This window comes from Schistocerca serialis, chromosome 4 (genome assembly GCF_023864345.2).
Source record: "Schistocerca serialis cubense isolate TAMUIC-IGC-003099 chromosome 4, iqSchSeri2.2, whole genome shotgun sequence".
NCBI lineage: Eukaryota > Metazoa > Arthropoda > Insecta > Orthoptera > Acrididae > Schistocerca > Schistocerca serialis.
Window position 1 is genome coordinate 707,368,794 of NC_064641.1, and position 20,676 is coordinate 707,389,469.

Below are 20,676 nucleotides of genomic sequence, written 5' to 3' on the forward strand. Positions count from 1 at the left end.
GCAGAGCATTTTGCTTTGAGTTCCGCTTCTGCGAATTACCCCCAGGCCTTCCGCTCCATTAAAGAGCGGATGGAACGTCGGAGCCTTTCGTTTCGCACCAACCACCCAGAATCTTACAATGCTCCATTCAGTGAGTGGGAATTTCGCAGTGCCCTCGCTGCTTGCCCTGATACTGCTCCTGGGCCAGATGGCATCCACTGTCAAATGCTGAAACATCTTTCCGTGGACTGCCAGCGGCGCCTTCTCGATCTTTACAACCGTCTTTGGGTCGAGGGGGAGTTTCCGTCGCCATGGCGGGAAGGCATTGTCATCCCCGTTTTGAAACCTGGAAAGACCCCTCTGGAGATGGACAGCTACCGTCCCATTAGCCTCACCAACGTTATGTGCAAGCTTCTCGAACGGATGGTGAGCCGGCGCTTGCATTGGGTACTGGAGTCTCGGGGTCTTCTGGCTCCGTCTCAGGGTGGGTTCCGTAAAGGCCGCTCCGCCACCGACAATCTGGTGAGCCTGGAGACTGCCATCCGTACTGCCTTTGCCCGCCGTCAGCACCTGGTCGCTGTCTTTTTCGACATGCGGAAGGCGTACGATACGACATGGCGTCATCACATTCTTTCTACGCTTCATGGATGGGGTCTTCGGGGTCCTCTGCCGATTTTTATCCGCAATTTTCTGTTGTGTCGTACCTTCCGCGTGCAAGTCGCGGCCTCGTATAGTTCCTCCCACGTCCAGGAGAACGGTGTGCCACAGGGCTCTGTTTTAAGTGTCTGTCTGTTTTTAATAGCCATTAACGGGCTTGCTGCGGCCGTGGGAAATTCTGTCTCCGCTTCCCTGTATGCTGACGACTTCTGCCTTTATTACAGCTCTACTGGCATTGCAGCTGTTGAACGTCAGCTACAGGGCGCTATCCGTAAGGCGCAGTCTTGGGCTGTAGCGCATGGCTTTCAGTTTTCGGCAGCCAAGACCTGCGTTATGCATTTCTGCCGGCGCCGAACAGTCCATCCTGAGCCGCGGCTTTATCTTGCCGACGAACTCCTTGCTGTGGTGGAGACCCACAGGTTTTTGGGGGTGGTTTTCGATGCCCGGTTGACTTGGCTGCCTCATATCCGGCAGCTCAAACAGACGTGTTGGTGGCATCTCAATGCACTCCGGTGTTTGAGCCACACCCGCTGGGGAGCCGACCGCTCTACCCTGCTACGGCTCTACCAGGCGTTAATTCAGTCCCGTCTGGATTATGGGTGCCTGGCATATGGCTCAGCCTCCCCGTCTGCGTTGCGGGTGCTGGACCCAATTCTCCACAGCGGGATACGCCTTGCCACTGGTGCTTTCCGCACCAGCCCTGTGGACAGCTTACTCGTGGAGGCAGGTGTCCCTCCCCTGCGGTTCCGACGCCAACGTTTGCTGGCCGCTTATGCTGCCCATGTTCTCAGCTCGCCCGGGCATCCAAATTATCGTCTCCTGTTCCCGCGATCGGTCGTCCATCTGCCAGATGGTCGGCCCCGGTCTGGTTGTACAATAGCGGTCCGCGTCAAGGAGCTTCTCTCTGGGCTTCAGGTTTTCACTGTTCCACCTACTTTCCGGGCTACTTTGCATACACCCCCATGGTGTGTTCGTCGCCCTTGCCTTCGGCTGGACCTGGCACAGGGCCCGAAGGACTCAGTCCCTCCAGAGGCCTTCCGCCGCCGCTTTTATTCTATCCTGGCCACGTATCAGGGCTCTGGTGTTGTCTACACTGACGGTTCGATGGTTGCTGGTCGTGTCGGGTATGCGCTCACTCTAGGGGACCGTTCCGAACAACGTTCCTTGCAGGAAGGCTGCAGCGTTTACACTGCTGAATTGGTCGCCATCTTTCGTGCCCTAGAGTATATCCGCTCCTGCTCAGGTGAGTCCTTCGTTATCTGTAGCGATTCCCTGAGCGGTTTACGAGCTCTCGACCAGTGTTTCCCTCGTTCTCGTCTGGTGATGGCTATCCACGAGTCTCTGCATACTCTTGCCTGTTGCGGCCGCTCTGTGGTCTTTGTGTGGACCCCTGGTCATGTCGGTATCCCGGGTAACGAACATGTTGACCGCCTGGCGAAAGAGGCCACCAGCAAGCCATCTCTGGACCTTGGCCTCCCAGAAACTGATTTGCGGGCAGTCTTCCGCCGCAAAATCTTGGCGCTATGGGACGATGAATGGCGCGAACTGACAATGTCCAATAAACTCCATGCTGTCAAGGAGACGACGGCTGTGTGGCGGTCATCCATGCGAGCCAACCGCAGGGACTCCGTCGTCCTTTGTCGGCTCCGCATTGGCCACTCCCGGCTAACACACGGTTATTTACTGCGCTGGGAGGACCCTCCTCTATGTTGCTGTGGGGCAGCTTTGACAGTGGCCCACATTTTGCTGGCCTGCCCCCTTTTAGCTGTGGTCAGGCAGACATTTGCGCTGCCTGCTACGCTCCCTGCCCTTTTAACAGACGACTCCACTATGGCTGACTTAGTTTTACGTTTTATTCGGGCAGGGGGATTTTATCATTTACTCTGAGTGTTTCTGTTTTATTTTATTGTTTTGTGTTGACTCTGGCCTTTGGCCTATGGTTTTACACTGTTTTTTTTAATGTGTTTCTACGTGGTTGGCCTTTCCTTTTTTCTGTCTATGGTCGGCCAACCACCGTCACACTCTGTGTGGTTTTAGTTTGCTTTGTCTTGTCTTGTCTTTGTCTCAGTATCTCTTGTTCTGTCTCGTCTGTGATCTCTTCTGTTCCTTGTTTTTATTCTCTGTGGGTGTTCTTTGTCTTTGGAAAAAGGGACCGATGACCATGGCAGTCTGGTCCCTTTAATCCCCCCAAACCAACCAACCAACCAAGGAACATCGGCACCGGCATCAGAAGGTGTAGGTATTGGAAGTGTAGGGGGTGGAGAGATAGGTTTGGAATCCGCTGAAGCGGAGCGCGCAGTTCTAGGAGCGATTTTCCGACAAACAGCTGGCTGCACCGAAGTGTCGTCAACATGTTGTGATGCCTGTGTCGGGGGGGGGGGGGGGGGGATGTCAACACCACCTCGACCGTATGTTTGGGGCTCTTGCGCCGACGGCGTGGCAGCAAGTTTGACGTCATCAGCCAAAGCAGGAGACACAGCGGGAACAGAATCCGAAACAAGCATGGGAGATTCCGGAATTCTCTCGTCAGATTCGCAAACCGGCTGCGAAACAGCAGCTTCGTCATCAGTGCTACCGGTATCACTAGCACGACGGCGTTTGTTATTGGAAACAGACGGGATCAGTGTAGAAGCAGCCGATACACCTGGCCGAGTGGGTAACGGGGGAAAACCTGCATCAGAGGAAGGTGTCACCCGTTGTGAAGAATCTACTGCAGGAGGCTGACAGGAGACAGTGGAGGAAGCTGCTGGCACAAGATCGGCAACCATTAATTTGCGGCGTTGTGCTAGCCCATTTTTAAGCACAAACATCCGCTTTGGGCAATTAGCACGAACATGACCATTTTCATTACATAGAAAACACGTACCAACTTGCCCCTCATAAGTAAGATGAACACGATAACCACATACAACCAGATGGGACGGTATATTCGACTTAATATGTATTTCAACCGATCTGACACCATTATAAAATTGCAGCTTATGTTGTCCAGACCAACGTTCATTTCGAATTGACCGAACGGTACCATAACCAAGCAAAGCTTCCTTGAGATAACTGTTTTCAACTTCAGGGGTTAAATTATAAACCCGAACTGTGGTATACGTAATTTCAGCATTTGAAACAGTAACACTGCTAACAGAACCATCTCTATGACGGAACGACACTTGCTCACCATGTTTAAGTAAAATCTTATCTAGCAAAACCGGGTTCAACAATTTCACAAAAAAGCAGTAAAGTTCTGTATCATAATACGCCGTATGTACCTGGTCCGATGTAATGCCAATCGTATCCACAATCCATTCGTGAATTTCCAACGAAGTTGGTTGAACATTCCTGGTGGCCTTGTTAAACTGAAAACTGAGAGTACACTTGCGCGGAAACAACCGGGAAGCCATAACACTTAATTAATGCGGCAAAAGCCGCTATACAGCACAAGACACAACACAAACACTAAGGCGACGAAACAACGAAGAAAAGAAGACAAAGAAACGTCACACACAGAAAGTAAAGAGTCACAACCCGAGGGAAACGGCGGATCGAATACACAGCACGTCCGATCGCTGTCGCGTCTCAAGCGGAACTGTGCGACTGAGCTATACCCCCTTTTATGATCTTTGTGTTCCCATAACTTAAGGAAATATGTTATACTCTGCCTGGCTAAAAACGTCTAATCGAGCAAAATATTGCGTAATCATTATCTCTCAGTTATATATTAGCGTTAAACGATATAAATATCAAAAATACTAGACACTTCGCGCCCGGAGAAAGTGCGAGTCGGCGCCTTCACCTTAATGTCAGAACGCGAAAATTGCACTACTAGCTTTTTTCAAGCAAGTTCTGTTCGTCCGTTCTCCGTAATCCTTTGGTATCTGATTAAACTGACATACTCGCCTATGGCTTTCGTAAACGAAAATTTCATTGTGACCCCGACGTGATTTGAACACGCAACCTTCTGATCTGGAGTCAGACGCGCTACCGTTGCGCCACGGAGTCGACGCTGCTTAGGTCTTGTCATGAATAGGTTCCTCAAACACTTACTGTACCGTTCAAACCTAAGAAATAATGACAGTAGGATCCACGAGACACTCGTCCCAGATGTACTTGCTCTGGCGGGGGTGTAACTCAGTGGTAGAGTGTCTGCTTCGCATGCAGAAAGTCCTGGGTTCAAATCCCAGCTCCTCCAATTTTTTGTTTCTCCGTGCAGCAGTACATGAAAACTTTTGCCTATCACCATATTCTACAAAATTCAGTGTACAAGATTCTTCCCCCAAGCATGTGAATTTCCTACAGTTCGACCTCATGGCGGGAGGACGATGACCTGCAAGACCCTGGGCTGCGATCCCCCCCATTGAAATATTGCTCCAAAGCCTTCGGTATGGCGTGCAGGGTGCATCTCAAACATGTATTTGCAACTCACCGCGACAATCGTCATTTGTTTTTTCGAGATACTGAAAAATGAAGGGGGCACCCGGGATTGAACCGGGGACCTCTCGATCTGCAGTCGAATGCTCTACGACTGAGCTATACCCCCTTTCACGATCTTTCTGTTCCCATAACTTAAGGAAAAATATTATACTCTGCCTGGCTAAAGACGTCTAATCGAGCAAAATATTGCGTAATCATTCTCTCTTTGTTATATTTTAGTGTTAAACGATATGATGATGATTAGTGTTTTAGGGCGCACAACAGCGAGGTTATCAGCGCCCGTTCCCAAAAGTTCAATTCAGAGCCGAATCGTGAGAGAAGTGGTATTGTTCAAATTGCAAGATTGGACACAGCACATCAAAACAGGGAGATAAAACTAAAAATAAAATAGCAGTACAAACAGGGAAAAATAAGTAACGGTGGCTGAGTGACCACTTACAAATAATGGGCGACCAAACCACTGGACAGCACATTAAGACTGCAATCCCAATATTTTGGGAAGAAGGCCAGACATCACACAAAAACGTAAAACTCTAGCGACACTCGCCTCATTATTAGTTAAAAGAGAGGGTAGGTCTGGTGGGAAACTGAAATCTTCCCTCAAACCTGCATATAAAACACACTCAGTTAAAATATGCCTTATCGACAACTGTGTCCCACATGTCTGACACGTTGGTGGCTCCTCACGACGTAACAGAAAACCATGTGTCAAAGGACAATGTCCTATTCTAAGCCGTATAAGGGCTACTTCCTCAGCGCGTCGTTGTCGGAAGGAGGTGAGCCACGGTCGGACAGAATCCTTCACCGCTCGCAACTTATTATCCCTCACGTCCAGCCACTGAGCCTCCCACCAACGCATGACCTTCCGAGTCACGAAAGACATAATGGCCTGGCCTGCAGGGGGACGGAACAGCGAGCAGGAGGTGGGATGGAGCAAGCCTCCTTGGCAGCCGCATCTGCAAGTTCATTTCCAGGAATCCCTATGTGCCCTGGAACCCAGCAGAAAATCACATCCTTACCCTGCTGTTGCAAGAGCAGGAGTGCGTCCTGCACCTCTTGCACCATCCGATCTGCTGGGTACATTTGTTGAAGAGCGTGTAGATCACTTTGGGAATCGGAGCAGATGATGAATTTCGTGCCACGATGTCGGCGCATATGCTCTAATGCTTGCAGAATGGCAAACAGTTCTGCATACTAAACTGAGAACTGCTCCCCCCTGCGGGTTCGGGGGTTAGAATAGGCCCGCGGTATTCCTGCCTGTCGTAAGAGGCGACTAAAAGGAGTCTCAAACTTTTCGGCCTTCTGTGATGGTCCCCTGTTGGGTTTGACCTCCATCTCTCAAAATTATTCCGAAGAGCGAGCCAATTGGGGAAGGGCACCTTACATGGTGCACTGTATCCTTCGTGCAATTAGACCTATTGCCGTCTTTCTCGTCGTTGCGATGGTGTCCCGCTCGTTTTCGATCTCATGGGCGATTACCACGCTGCACTCTGCAGTGTTTCTTTTAACTGTGACGACGACCTTGGCCATTTTTGCACCTAAGATCCAGCACGGTAGCCAGTCCATTGTGGTGGGGTCGCCATGTACCCTCTTGGTTGTAGCCCCCTGACAACACAGGGATCGCTCTACTGATGCCTGCGCCGTTCACTCCCCACGTATGCCAAGGAGTAGATGCCCATCTCCCTGGGGCATCGGGACTCCCGGCAATGGCCATCCTGCCAGGTGGCCTTTGCTGTGGCTGGGTGGCGCCCGTGGGGAGGGCCCTTGGTCGGAGTAGGTGGCATCAGGGCGGATGACCCGCAATGAAGCGTGGTACATCATCTGTCGCTGGCGGCCAGCCGCCAGCAGTCTCTAAGCGTTCTCGGGCTCAATTTAATGCTGAAAAGTACAATCCGAAAACGTTCCCCTCTCTGGCCACGCCGTGGGAGGAACGTAAATCTCAGGATGGCAGTAGCACTTATTCGCCCCGATTCTTAGTTTGTACGAGAGCTGATGGGGAGTCTTTTCTCTCAACAAAGCCTCAGTTCTTCGTCGAGCATTTAGAGGACAAGTTTGGGGAGGTGGAGGGCTTGTCAAAAATGCGCTCTGGATCGGTCCTGATCCAAACGGCATCCTCTGCCCAGTCACGACGGTTACTTGCTTGTGATAAGTTGGGGGATGTTGCTGTTACGATCACACCGCATAAGAGTTTAAATATGGTCCAGGGAGTTATTTACCATAAGGACCTTCTTTTGCAGTCTGATGACGAGCTGCGCGCCAACTTAGAGCGCAGAGGTGTACATTTCGTCCGGCGCGTTCATCAGGGTCCGAAGGAAAATCAGATAGCTACCGGTGCCTTCATCTTGGCCTTCGAGGGTGATACGTTACCGGAAAAGGTCAAGGTGATGGTCTACCGATGTGACGTCAGGCCCTATATTCCTCCCCCGATGCGGTGCTTCAAGTGCTGGAAGTTTGGCCATATGTCTTCCCGCTGCACTTCCAGCCTCACATGTCGAGATTGCGGACGCCCGTCTCATCCCGATACTCCATGTGCCCCGCCTCCCATCTGTGTCAACTGCGGGGAGCACCATTCACCTTGCTCGCCAGACTGCAGAATCTTCCAGAAAGAACGCAAAATCATGGAATATAAGACCCTGGACCGACTGACTTATACTGAAGCCAAGCGGAAATACGAAAGATTACATCCCGTGCGAATGACGTCATCCTACGCCGCCGCTACGGCATCTGTGCCCGCCCCATCAGTTTCACGACTTCCAGCCAGCTCGATAACCAGTAAGACTCCTCCTGCCCCCTTGCCAGTGGGGGGCTCTACCCACCGGGTTGCTCCTGCGCCACCTACCTCAGGGGCAACACCATCCCCCCCATCAGGGACGTCCGTCCCTGCTTCTAAGCCGGAGAAGTGTCCAACTTCTTCGGCTTCTCACGCTCGCAAGGGGTCCCTCGGGTCCCTCCCTTCCCAGGTTTCCACCAGTGGGAAGGCTGACGACCGCCAGTGGCGTAAGTGCCCGCAATCAGCTGGTCGACGGGCTTCACGATCCTCCTCAGTCCCGGAGACTGAATCGGTGAAGCCCTCCCAGCCAGTTAAACCCAAGGAGCAGCGTGAGAAATCAAAGAAGAAGAGCTCTAAGCCCAAGGAACTCGCGGTGGCAGCCACCCCACCGCCACCTTACAGCTCTGCGTCTGAGGACGAGGTGGAGATCCTGGCGTCCGCTGAGGACCTAGAACTCGCCGGTCCCTCAGACGCCATGGATAACACTAGCACGGGTGCTCAATCGGAGGCAGCAGGTGACCCAGCGGCGTAATCTGCCTTCCCCGTCCTGTCACGCCTTTCTCAGCCATGGACAATACCATCCTCCAGTGGAACTGCAGCGGTTTCTTCCACCATTTAGCTGAGCTCCGCCAACTTCTCAGCCTTCGCCCTTTCTTCTGCATTGCTCTCCAGGAAACTTGGTTTCCGGCGATGCGAACCCCCGCCCTCCGTGGCTATCGGGGTTATTACAAGAACCGAGCAGCTTATGAAAGGGTGTCTGGTGGCGTCTGCATTTATGTCCTTCACACTCTGCACAGCGAGTCTGTCCCTCTCCAGACGCCTTTAGGGGCTGTCGCTGTACGCGTGTGGACGCCACAGGCTGTTACCGTCTGCAGTCTTTACATTCCACCGGATGGTGATGTCTCGCAGCCTGTCCTGGCTGCACTGGTCGCCCAATTGCCGCCACCTTTCTTGCTATTGGGCGACTTCAACGCTCGTCACCCTCTGTGGGGTGGGTCAGTGGCAACAGGTCGAGGCGCCATCATTGAGCATTTATTGTCGCAGCTCGATCTCTCGCTGTTAAATGATGGTGCCTTCACACACTTCAGTGTGGCGCATGGCACCTACTCCGCCATTGACCTTTCAATCTGTAGCCATAGCCTCTTACCGTCTGTCCAATGGAGTGTGCATGACGACCTGTGTGGTAGTGACCATTTTCCGATCTTTTTGTCACTACCACAGCGCCACTCTTCTGGGCGCCCTAGCAGATGGGCTATGAATAAGGCTGACTGGGACTTGTTCTCCTCCACTGCCGCTTTTGAGCCTCTCTCTACCGATGACATTGATGCGGTGGTTCAATCGGTCACCACCGGCATCGTTACTGCCGCCGAATCTGCCATTCCCCATTCCTGCGGGTCCCCTCGGCGGAAGGCTGTGCCTTGGTGGTCGCCTGAGATCGCTGAAGCGATTAAAGATCGCCGGCGGGCGCTCCAGCGTCACAAGCGACACCCCTCCCTCGACCACCTTATCGCCTTCAAACGGCTGCGTGCGCGGGCCCGCCTCCTTATCCGCCAAGGCAAGAAGGAGTGCTGGGAGCGGTATGTGTCCACCATTGGCCTCCATGTCACTCCCTCGCAGGTCTGGGCCAAGATTCGACGCGTCTACGGCTATCGGCCACCTGCCAGCGTCCCTGCGCTCTCACTGAATGGAGCAGTTTGTACTGACTCCGACGTCATTGCCAATCGCTTAGCAGAGCATTTTGGTATGAGTTCCGCTTCTGCGAATTACCCCCAGGCCTTCCGCTCCATTAAAGAGCGGATGGAACGTCGGAGCCTTTCGTTTCGCACCAACCACCCAGAATCTTACAATGCTCCATTTAGTGAGTGGGAATTTCGCAGTGCCCTCGCTGCTTGCCCTGATACCGCTCCTGGGCCAGATGGCATCCACTGTCAGATGCTGAAACACCTTTCAGTGGACTGCCAGCGGCGCCTTCTCGATCTTTACAACCGTCTTTGGGTCGAGGGGGAGTTTCCGTCGCAGTGGCGGGAAGGCATTGTCATCCCCGTTTTGAAGCCTGGAAAGAACCCTCTGGAGGTGGACAGCTACCGTCCCATTAGCCTCACCAACGTTCTTTGCAAGTTGCTTGAACGGATGGTGAGCCGGCGCTTGCATTGGGTACTGGAGTCTCGGGGCCTTCTGGCTCCATCTCAGGGTGGGTTCCGTAAAGGCCGCTCCGCCGCCGACAATCTGGTGAGCCTGGAGTCGGCCATCCGTACTGCCTTTGCCCGCCGTCAGCACCTGGTCGCTGTCTTTTTCGACATGCGGAAGGCGTACGATACGACATGGCGTCATCACATTCTTTCTACGCTTCATGGATGGGGTCTTCGGGGTCCTCTGCCGATTTTTATCCGCAATTTTCTGTCGTGTCGTACCTTCCGCGTGCAAGTCGCGGCCTCGTATAGTTCCTCCCACGCCCAGGAGAACGGTGTGCCACAGGGCTCTGTTTTAAGTGTCTGTCTGTTTTTAATAGCCATTAACGGGCTTGCTGCGGCCGTGGGACATTCTGTCTCCGCTTCCCTGTATGCTGACGACTTCTGCCTTTATTACAGCTCTACTGGCATTGCAGCTGTTGAACGTCAGCTACAGGGCGCTATCCGTAAGGCGCAGTCTTGGGCTGTAGCGCATGGGTTTCGGTTTTCGGCATCCAAGACCTGCGTTATGCATTTCTGCCGGCGACGTACTGTCCACCCGGAGCCGCAGCTTTCTCTTAACGGCGCACTTCTTTCGGTGGTGGAATCCCACAGGTTTTTGGGGGTGGTTTTCGATGCCCGGTTGACTTGGCTGCCTCATATCCGGCAGCTCAAACAGACGTGTTGGCGGCATCTCAATGCACTGCGATGTTTGAGCCACACCCGCTGGGGAGCCGACCGCTCTACACTGTTACGGCTCTACCAGGCGTTAATCCAGTCCCGTCTGGATTATGGGTGCCTGGCATATGGCTCAGCATCCCCGTCTGCGTTGCGGGTGCTGGACCCAATCCTCCACAGCGGGATACGCCTTGCCACTGGTGCTTTCCGCACCAGCCCTGTGGACAGCTTACTCGTGGAGGCAGGTGTCCCTCCACTGCGGTTCCGGCGCCAACGTTTGCTGGCCGCTTATGCTGCCCATGTTCTAAGCTCGCCCGGGCATCCTAACTATCGTCTCCTGTTCCCGCAGTCAGTCGTCCGTCTGCCGGAACGTCGGCCCCGGTCGGGTTGTCCGATCGCCATACGCGTCAAGGAGCTTCTCTCCGGGCTTGGGCTTGTCCCTGTTCCACCTCCTTTCCGGGCACCTCTGCGTACACCCCCGTGGTGCGTTCCTCGCCCTTGCCTTCGGCTAGACTTGGCACAGGGCTCGAAGGACTCAGTCCCTCCAGAGGCCTTCCGCCGCCGCTTTTATTCCATCCTGGCCACGTATCAGGGCTCTGGCATTGTTTACACCGACGGCTCGATGGTTGCTGGTCGAGTCGGGTATGCGCTCACTCTAGGGGACCATTCCGAACAACGTTCCTTGCCGGCTGGCTGCAGCGTTTACACTGCTGAGCTGGTCGCCATCTTTCAAGCCCTCGAGTATATCCGCTCCTGCTCAGGTGAGTCCTTCGTTATCTGTAGCGATTCCCTGAGCAGTTTACGAGCACTCGACCAGTGTTTTCCTCGTTCCCGTCTGGTGATGGCTATCCATGAGTCCCTGCATACTCTTGCGCGTTGCGGCCGCTCTGCGGTCTTCGTGTGGACCCCAGGCCATGTTGGGATCCCCGGCAACGAGAATGTTGACCGGCTGGCGAAAGAGGCGACTAGTGCACCATCTCTGGACGTTGGCCTCCCGGAGACAGATTTGCGGGCGTTCCTACGCCGCAAAATTCTGGACCTTTGGGACACTGAATGGCGCGCCCTGCCTTCACGCAACAAACTTCGGGCCATCAAGGGGGCTACCGGTGTGTGGCGCTCCTCCTTGCGGGTTTCTCGCAAGGAGTCTGTTGTCCTCTGCCGGCTGCGCATTGGGCACACTCGGCTTACCCACGGCCACTTATTGCGCCGTGAGGATGCGCCTCTATGTCGCTGCGGCTCCGTTTTCTCCGTGGTTCATGTTTTATTGGAGTGTCCGTTTTTAGCTGCGCTCAGGCAGTCGTTCGCACTGCCTGACTCGCTCCCTGCCCTTTTAACAGATGACCCGGCTATGGCTGACTTAGTTTTACGTTTTATTCGGGCAGGGGGTTTTTATTCTTTACTCTGAGTGTTTCTGTTTTTATCTTATTGTTTTGTGTTGATTCTGGTCTTTGGCCTCCGGTTTTAAACTGATTTTTTTAATGTGTTTCCAGTGGTTGGCTTTTCCTTTTTTATTTCTCTGGTCGGTCAACCACCGTCACACTCTGTGTGCTTTTAGTTCGTTTTGTCTTGTCTTTGTCTCAGTTTCTCTTGTCCTGTATCGTCTGTGATCTCTTTTGTTCCTCGTTTTTATTCTCTGTGGGTGTTCTTTGTCTTTGGAAAAAGGGACCGATGACCATAGCAGTCTGGTCCCTTTAATCCCCCAAACCAACCAACCAACCAACCATAGCAGGGGAGGCGGAGGCATCCGAGGGAGGGGGACTGCTACCCCGTTCCGCGGATCCCTTACGCTTCGGTTTTTTACGAACAGCATTAGCGTTCGGCTGAACGCGTAACTTGCGTCGGCTGACGGGCAAGGAAGCTTCAGCCGCCGGTGACTTAGGAGGGTCAAGTTCTGTATCCGACACCACCCGCGCCGGTCCACATGCGGGATTCGGGGTCGCGGGGGAAACATCCGACAAAACGTAATGGTCAACACCTACACTAGCTTCCGGCAAACATGGACTGCACGGAGGCGAAACGTGAGCAGGAAGGTCCGAGGCCGCAAAGTTGGAGGGAAGCGGAGCAGCTCCGCTGGCAGATGTATGGGGTAGCGAAGCAGGAAGTTGTCGCTGCTCCACTTGTTGTGACATCGAAGTCGGTTCGGAAGACGGCGCCGACAGGCCCGACCGACGATCCGACTCGAGAGAAGCTGCGTCGGAGGCCGGAGGGGCGCCAGCAGCCGCCACCGGAACCGCTACCTCAGGAGGGCAGGGAGCAGCTACAGTACACAGTGGCTCGGAGGATGCCGGTCGCTCGGACTGGGGCATCTCAGGGAGATCCTCATCCGTACTATTTCCATCGTGTGGGCGACGCCTCTTATTATTCAAAAGTGGCACACCCACCTGAGGGACAGACGGAACAACATCAGATTTAGCACGCAAAGGAGGAAATTCTGTGTCAGGGGTGCGCAAAACCTGTGGCGGGGCGCTACTACCACTGGACTGTGCTACACCAAGAGCAGAACCACCTGCAACGAGGTCAGCGACCGTTAACTTGCGACGCTGTTCGAGAGAATTTTTTAAAACAAAAACCCTCCGCGGACAGTCGGTACGCACGTGACCACTTTCATTGCACAAAAAACAGGTGCCAACCTGACCACCATATGTTACATGGACACGATATCCACCGATCTGCAGGTGAGATGGAATATTCTGCTTAACGTGCATTTCGACTGAACGAATACCACTGTAACATTGCAGGCGATGTTGGCTTGACCAGCGTTCAAGGCGAATGCTCTTTACATCACCATACTTCTGTAGACCCTCCTTAAGATAGACATTATCCACCTCCGGTGGAAGGTTGTAAACACGAACATTGGTATACGTGATGGAAGCATTGGAAAGCAGCACGGTACTTACAGAATCATCCCGATGCCGAAAGAGAACTTGACGACCATATTTAGAAAGAATTTTATCAACCTGAAGTGGGTCATTAAACTTAACAAAGAAAACATACAGTTCGGTATCAAAATAAGCAGTGTGCACCTGATCCGAATGAACACCAAAGGTATCTACCAACCAATCATGAATCTCAAGGGAACTAGGCTGCACATGGCGGGCTGACTTGTCAAAAGTAAAACTAACTGTAGCCTGACGAGGAATAACCTGGGACGACATTTTCAAAACTATGCGGTCGAAACCGCTACACACAACACACTGAAATAAGGACAGAAAGTAACACAAGGTACGAAACAACGACGGAGAAACACTCACAGAAGTTGCAACACAACACGTAAACAAAAACGATAGTCCACTATACGTAACGCTACGGCGGAGCGGAAGACTAGGCACGTCCACACTGCACGGCGTCTAAAGCGGAACTACGACTGAGCTGTACCCCCTTTCACGATCTTTCTGTTCCCATAACTTAAGGAAAAATATTGTACTCTGCCTGGCTAAAGACGGCTAATCGAGCAAAATATTGCGTAATCATTATCTCTCAGTTATATATTAGCGTTAAACGATATAAATATCAAAAATACTAGACACTTCGCGCCTGGAGAAAGTGCGAGTCGGCGCCTTCACCTTAATGTCAGAACGCGAAAATTGCACTAGTAGCTTTTTTCAAGCAAGTTCTGTTCGTCCGTTCTCCGTAATCGTTTGGTATCTGATTAAACTGACATACTCGCCTATGGCTTTCGTAAACGAAAATTTCATTGTGACCCCGACGTGTCCTTGAGTTTAAGATCATAAACAAGACGGTTTAAATCAGGTGAATAATTAAAATTCGGTGTCTGATCTTTTCTGGACAATACACAATTAAAATCACCTCCAATGATCAGCTGCGGAGGATTGTTCCGCAGTAAATAAATGATATCTTCCTTATAAAAGCGTGCTCTGTCAGCTCTACGAGTACTCCCGGAAGGCACGTACAAATTAATAACAGTAACGCCAAAAATAGTGACACTCAGTCCTCGACCGGATTCTAATCTTTCAATGTGGGCAACTGGAATACCTTCCCTAATTAAGACGGCCGTCCCCACTTTCGTTTCTGGGGAAGAATTAAGTATTGCAACAAAACGGGTAAGGTTTATTTGCTGCAAGGCCACCTCTTGTAAAAGGGCGACGTCTGTATCCGACTCGTAGAGATATTGTTGTAGAGCACGCACCTTGACGTCAGAGCGGATCTTGTTAATATTTAACGTTGTTATTTTATATGCCTGTGACATACTGAGACCTATGCAGGAAGGGGGAGGAATTAATCATCGCCAACGGTCGGATCGTCATGCCATTCCATTTGTTTATCCGGTTGTAAAGCCAAGTCATGCTCGTTGTGTTTGCCCCCGGCATCTTTATTCTTAATTTTCTTTCGGACAACGTTCACATTTGGTTGGATTCTGTTCCTGCGGCGCCCACTATGAGCCATCTCGGCAGACGGCGGCGTGGGCGGGTCGTGGGGAATGTCAACGGCCGACGACGGTCCCGACACTACGGCCGGAATCACTCGCGGCGTGTCCTCCGGCGGCAACCCAGCTGCGGAAGTACTTTCGCTGTCAACACGTTTGTTATCAAACTCCACATGAAGTGGTGTGTTGACATTTTCCGTCACCGACTGCTGTTTATGTTCGCGTTCCGTGTTATGACAACATTCCTGTTGTGCTGCCGTGTTGCGAGCCGCCGCCGTTGGCTGTTCGGCATCCTCAGCTAGAGGCGTGGTCTGTTTACTATCACGACTGTCTACGCCGTGGTGAACCCCTGCAGCGACCTTGTGTTCACATGTCGGTCGGTCCACCGCAACATGTTGCTGTGGTTGGTTGGAGGGCCGACCATCCGTCCCCTGCGACGCCGCGACAGCAGCTGAAATGTCACTATGTGACATGCCAGAGGAAACTACTAGAACGTCTACTAGAACGGAACCTTTTAAGAACTTAGTATCAGATCTACGTTCCTGCGAGTCCTGTCTCTTTGATTCTGGTGTACTGTGGACTTCGTCCTCAGAACTACTACCGTCACAAGTCCTACGCCGTTTGTTGGTAGCAGTGTCTCCGGTCGCAGGTGTCGGTTCGCCCGTACTTGTCCGAGGCAAGGTTGGAAATTCCTCAATGCGCACGACTTCCGGTTCAGGCAACGCAGCTACACCCCCGGCTGTAGCACTTTCTGCCGCTTGATTATCGGTAATAATCTCCGCGAGCGTTAGCCGTTTCCGTTGCTGAAAGGAATTTTTTAAGACGAAAACCCGTTTAGGACAATCTTGACGCATGTGGCCACTCTCATTGCAGATGTGACACGTCAAAGTTTGACCAGAGTACGTAACTTGAACCCTGTAATCGCAAACCATAATATGGGAAGGAATATTGACTTTCACATGCATATCTACTGACCGAACACCACTGAAACACTGCAAGCGATGTTGGCTAGATCAGCGTTCATTTCGAATCTGTTTGACATCCCCATACTTGCTTAACACATCTTTTAAATAATAATTTTCAACTTCCGGGGGCAGATTAAAAATACGTACATTTTTATATTCTACGTCGGCATTAGTAACGGTGACGGTACTTACAGAGTTATCCCGATGCCGGAATTCAACTCGCCCGCCATGCTTCGTGAGTATCTTATCCAGCAACACAGGGTTCAGCAATTTGACAAAAAAACAATATTGCTCCACGTCGTAATATGCAGTGTGCACCTGATCAGAACTGATACCAATAACGTCCACTATCCAGTCATGAATTTCCAGTGACGTCGGTTGTACGTGACGGGTTGACTTTTCAAATTCAAAGCGGAGGGTACTTTTCCTGGGAAATAACCTGGCCATATCAGAAATTAACAAGCGGTTGAGGCCGCTAAATAATAACAACGAAAACGGTTAGAAACTCCAAAACAATTAACGGAAAATTTCACTGCACTTATAACAGAAAGTAAACACAACACAAATATCACAACTCGTAAACTCTCCGGTTAACAGCGCTCTCAGCACGTCCGTGTAGCTCCGTGTCTCAAGCGCGACTAGAATGCTCTACGACTGAGCTATACCCCCTTTCACGATCTTTCTGTTCCCATAACTTAAGGAAAAGTAGTATACTCTGCCTGGCTAAAGACGTCTAATCGAGCAAAATATTGCGTAATCATTATCTCTCAGTTATATATTAGCGTTAAACGATATAAATATCAAAAATACTAGACACTTCGCGCCTGGAGAACGTGCGAGTCGGCGCCTTCGCCTTAATGTCAGAACGCGAAAATTGCACTAGTAGCTTTTTTCAAGCAAGTTCTGTTCGTCCGTTCTCCGTAATCGTTTGGTATCTGATTAAACTGACATACTCGCATATGGCTTTCGTAAACGAAAATTTCATTGTGACCCCGACGTGATTTGAACACGCAACCTTCTGATCTGGAGTCAGACGCGCTACCGTTGCGCCACGGAGTCGACGCTGATTAGGTCTTGTCATGAATAGGTTCTTCGAACACATACTGTACCGTTCAAAACCTAAGAAATAATGACAGTAGGATCCACGAGACACTCGTCCCAGATGTACTTGCTCTGGCGGGGGTGTAACTCAGTCAGTCTCGCCGCGTCAGCCGTGCTGTGCGGACGTGTGCTGAGTTTCGTGCGCCGCGGTCTGCTGTGCTTCGGCGTGGTAAGTCGCAGTGCTTCTTGCATCGTTGCAGAACTTATACGCATATTGAAATTTGAAATATGAATCCGTGATGGCCCACTTGAACAGACAAGATACTTTGAAATTCTCGTTTGATCGTAATTACGCCCGACCTAAACTACACGAAATCGAAGATTGGTTGGAATACGAAGTGAAAGTTGATTCAGAGGATGTCATTGGAATGCATCTTTCGATAGTGAGCAGCATTGTATTTGTGCAATTGAGGAATGCTAACTTATGTGACAAAATAGTTGAGTCTTGCGGAGGAACTATGAAATTTAAACATTGTGATGGAAACGCAGGCGAAGTCACCGTAACGCATGCAGGGTTTGGAATACGAACGATCAGGATATTCGAAGTACCATTCGAAGTACCGTCGGAACAAATAAACGCAGTGATAGCGCCGTACGGAAAAGTTCTCAGCAATGTTGCCGAACGGTGGTCCAACGCGCGCAAATTCCAAGTTCTCAACGGAGTGAGGGAATTAAAGGTCGATTTGCACAAACATGTACCGTCATACATCAGCGTCTGTGGATACCGAGGTATCGTTATATACGACGGCCAGCCGAGGACGTGCGCGGCGTGCAACTCTCCCGGCCACGTCCGCGCGGAGTGTTTACAGCGGCGAGTGGCGCAGCTGCCGGCTGGCGAGGCGCCGCGACCGCCGGCTATGGCTGCGCTGCCAGCGACTTACGCTACGGCTGCCCGCGGCCAAGTCCTGTCCCCAAGCCCTGATGTGAATTCGGAGAACCATGCAACCCGAGAAGAAGCCCAGATTGCCACCACTGACACAACAGAAGCTAGACCACCCGAACCTAAGGAAATCGTGATAGCTGTAACGGTTTCAACACAACAGACACCGAAAGATATTGGGAGCCACAGCAAATTCTCCGATTCCTCCGCTGTTGAGAATGACATGCAAGAACCATCCCGGAATGAGCAACCTCATAGTGAACCGATTTCTCTATTGACTCCATCATCCACCAAGAGCACGGTCGACAATTTAGCTCGAAACACCACCCGCTTAGAAGATTTGAAGAATGCTGAGGAAGACAACATCAGACAGCAGCCGGTGAAACCTAAACGGCAAACACGAGAACAGAGCCCTGAAGAGATTCAAGAACTGGAGAAAAAACTCTCCCGTAGCAAAAAAATTCTTAAAACAGATCGAAGCGGAAAGCAAGGCGTGGTAGACATCGGAAAACCAGACATGCCCAGCCCGGAAGAGGACGTACAGATGAACCCCACCCCTCCAATTGAAGAACCAATGGACACTGTTCACTGCTGCGGAACTGATACGGGAACAGCGTGGTCTGACGACACTGAATGCGCTTAGTTGGACTACCGAATGACGCAGGCGTATAAAATCGCCACGCTCAATGTAAACAGAATAGTTTCGGACGTAAAGTTACAATCTGTGAAGGACTACTTATATGCCGCCGACATTGACATAGCGATGTTACAAGAGGTAGTTACGACCAAAATAGCGGATGTGTACGGATATGAGGCGATCTTAAACATAGGCAATGAATGTGGAACAAGAATACTGTTCAAACACGGCATACCATGTACAGCAAAAGCAATACTTGAATCTGGACGAGGCATAACTGCACAAATATATGATCTGCTTCTTGTTAATATATATGCTCCCTCTGGATCCAGCGGAAAACGAGCAAGGGGCAACCTGTTCCGGGACGAAATTGTCCCATTAATAACGGATCCTCGACTGCACATAATTTTGGGTGGAGATTTTAACTGCGTATTGCGTCCCGAAGATCAAATCCCGAACTTCAACTTTTGTGAGGAGCTGTTGCTGCTAATTAACGGGCTAGATATGATAGATGCTTGGTGCCACCTTCGCCCGCACACCCGAGGATACACGTACGTATCCAGTACTTCGGCAAGCAGACTAGACAGGCTGTATGTAACGAAAGGTTTTATCCATAATGTAACTGACTGTGAAATTTGGCCTCTTAACTTCTCGGATCACTGCGCATTTCATATAACCGCGAAGCATACTAAACAAAAAACATTCCTGGGAAGGGGCGTATGGCAGCTAAACGTGTCACTTTTGGAGGACGCAGTACTGAAACAGGAGGTCCGTGCTACATGGCAGCGTTGTATTCGGATGCAATCCAGATATCCAACACGCATCATGTGGTGGCTACGGTCTGCGAAACCGCAGATAAAAAAATGCATCGCACGATATGGTCGCATGAAAGCGTACTGGCGAAAACGCACCTTGGAGTATCACTTTCTTTGCCTCCGCGAACTATATGATGACCCCATGGGATTAGTAGCAAACAGCTCTAGAATAAAACGCACTAAAGCAAGAATAACGGTGTTGGTACGACGATCACTAGAAGGGAAAAAAGTTCGATCGCGTCCTCCGATTGAACTGACGCAGTAGAATACGTCCGTATATCACGTGATACGGGAAGCCAAGAGAGGTAAACAAAAGTTAATCCACACTCTCAGTGATGAACAGGGGAACGAATACGATCAACAAGTCACAGTAAAAAACTACGTGGTGCAACATTATACAGATTTTTACTCCGCATCGGCGACTGACCCGACGGCAAGTGAGCCGCTTTTATTCAACATTCAATCCACGGTCCATACGACTGACAACGCCGACCTTGTAGCCCACATAACTGAGGAAGAAGTCTGTTCCATAATCAAAGACTAGCCTACAAAGAAATCTGCTGGTTTAGATGGCCTACCCATAGAATTTTATGCTTGTTTTCGGCACATCATAGGACCGGAATTCACCAAAATATGCAATGCATTATTGGGAGACGTGCAGATGCCATCTCAGTTTACCGAAGGAATGATTGTACTGATCCCCAAAAAACCACGTAGCGCTACGCTGAAGGATTTTCGACCACTAACACTCCTCAATTCCGACTATAAAATCTTCACCCGACTCATAAGCTGTAGACTGAAGACGGTACTGCCGAAAGTACTTGGCCCTTATCAAATGAGTGCTGTCCCAGGGAGATCAATGTCGAATGCATTATGTGAATATAGAGACATAATATATTTGTCGTGGCTATGCAAATGCAATGTTGGTCTCATGTTTTTAGACTTCGATAAGGCTTTTGACCGCATCAACCACCAGTTTCTACTAACTGAAATGCAACGGATGGGATTCAGTGCTCATTTTATTCAGATCATACGCAAATGCATAGTCGGCACTTCCTCTCGAATCAAAATTAATGGTCAGCTAAGTTCACCAGTCCCGATCAAGCAATCAGTGAGACAAGGCTGCCCCCTTTCTATGGCACTATACGCAATCGCCGTAGAACCGTTACTGTTAAACCTGCACCACAGGTTACAAGGTCTACAGGTGTTGGGTACAA

General features: G+C 51.0%; 4 non-coding genes across 4 annotated transcripts; 1 reads left to right on the forward strand and 3 right to left on the reverse strand.

The window, feature by feature from the left end:
* Positions 1-4,557: 4,557 nt before the first annotated feature.
* Trnaw-cca (transfer RNA tryptophan (anticodon CCA)) lies at positions 4,558-4,629 on the reverse strand. Its single transcript has one exon. It is a non-coding gene; the product is annotated as a tRNA-Trp (tRNA).
* Positions 4,630-4,747: 118 nt separating this feature from the next.
* Positions 4,748-4,819, forward strand: Trnaa-cgc (transfer RNA alanine (anticodon CGC)). Its single transcript has one exon. It is a non-coding gene; the product is annotated as a tRNA-Ala (tRNA).
* Positions 4,820-5,095: 276 nt separating this feature from the next.
* On the reverse strand, positions 5,096-5,167 carry Trnac-gca (transfer RNA cysteine (anticodon GCA)). The gene has a single exon. It is a non-coding gene; the product is annotated as a tRNA-Cys (tRNA).
* An 11,846-nt stretch (positions 5,168-17,013) lies between these two features.
* On the reverse strand, positions 17,014-17,085 carry Trnaw-cca (transfer RNA tryptophan (anticodon CCA)). Its single transcript has one exon. It is a non-coding gene; the product is annotated as a tRNA-Trp (tRNA).
* Positions 17,086-20,676: the final 3,591 nt, after the last annotated feature.